Raw genomic sequence first — 1,343 nt, 5'->3', positions numbered from 1 at the left:
ATAGGGTTGCTATGAGTCAGTACTTGACTTGATGGCACCCAACAACATCAACAAACAGTGAGTCATTAAGGTTAACCAAACAAAATTCTTGAACACGACACATCAAACTCCTATTTTACTCCCATCTCATAAAGTGTACTAGTGAAGAACAGATTTCCCTCATTCTAGTATTGTAATGCTGCAAACAACAAATGTCAGTTGAAGTATCAACACTCTCATATTAAAACTAAAGAATTTAAATAGTGAATAGATAACATAAGTGTGTTTGTAATGACAAAATAGTTTTGAAAATTACAAATAATTCCAAATAAGGTAATTTGACTATTGATTAGTTCAAGTAGAATGTAGTCAAATTGTTTTGTTGTTAAGTGCCGTAGAGTCAATTCTGACTCATAATGACCCTGTATAGGGCTGGTAAATTTGAACTACAGGCCTTGTGGTTTAAACCAACCTTGCGGTCCAGTGTATTATCCCACAGCGACACAATAGGACTCTTTGTATAATTTATAGTTTAATTATACTAAGGCAATTGTAATGTTCAACCTTGTTATTTAGTCAGTACTTTTATTCTAAATTTTAATATTTGTAAATTGTTATTTATTGACAGACAAACAATTATGCTAGTTTGAATCAATATTTCTGGCTAAGGTAATCATTGTATGGATCTTAATACAAAAGGGAATACAATTATAGTTTAAATGAAGGCTTAAAAATTCTGGCAGCTACACTAGACTGTGAACCCCAAGACCCACATTCCAGCCTGCCAGACTCTCCAGAGGAGGAAGGCTTTTCTGCTCCTGCAAATATTTAATCCTCGGTAACCCTATGCAGAGTCGCTATGAGTCAGAACCAATTCAATGGCACTTAATATATTTACATAGTGTTAAAACTCCATTGGAAAGATCAATAAAATTCTTCCTTTAAATGTATATCTTCTAAGTCTGTTGACTAAAATGACCTAATAACAAAGTCACCCCACATTATAAGGCTTGATATACACCTCTAATCCTCAGATTTTAGTCTTTAATAGTTATCCCTTATTTAAGTATAATTTTTCATAATGTCTTAACCTTTTAAAAGTTCTTAAATCTTTCAGAATTCTGGTTTTCCTTTACATTTGTTTTCTTGTTGATAGGTTTACCAGTTGTTTTTGGTTGCTACCTTAACTTTTCTCCTTGCCTTATTATGGTTCTTGAAAGGAGTGGAAACACTGCTAACAAAGACAATGTTGCTGTTGTTGTTGTTGTTAAGTGCCATCGAGTCGGTTCTGACCCATAGTGACCCTGAACAGGGTTTCCCAGGCTGTAAATCTTTACGGGAGCAGAAAGCCTCATCTTTTTCCC

This window comes from Chrysochloris asiatica, unplaced genomic scaffold, assembly GCF_000296735.1.
Source record: "Chrysochloris asiatica unplaced genomic scaffold, ChrAsi1.0 scaffold00092, whole genome shotgun sequence".
NCBI lineage: Eukaryota > Metazoa > Chordata > Mammalia > Afrosoricida > Chrysochloridae > Chrysochloris > Chrysochloris asiatica.
This window is presented reverse-complemented; position numbering follows the sequence as displayed.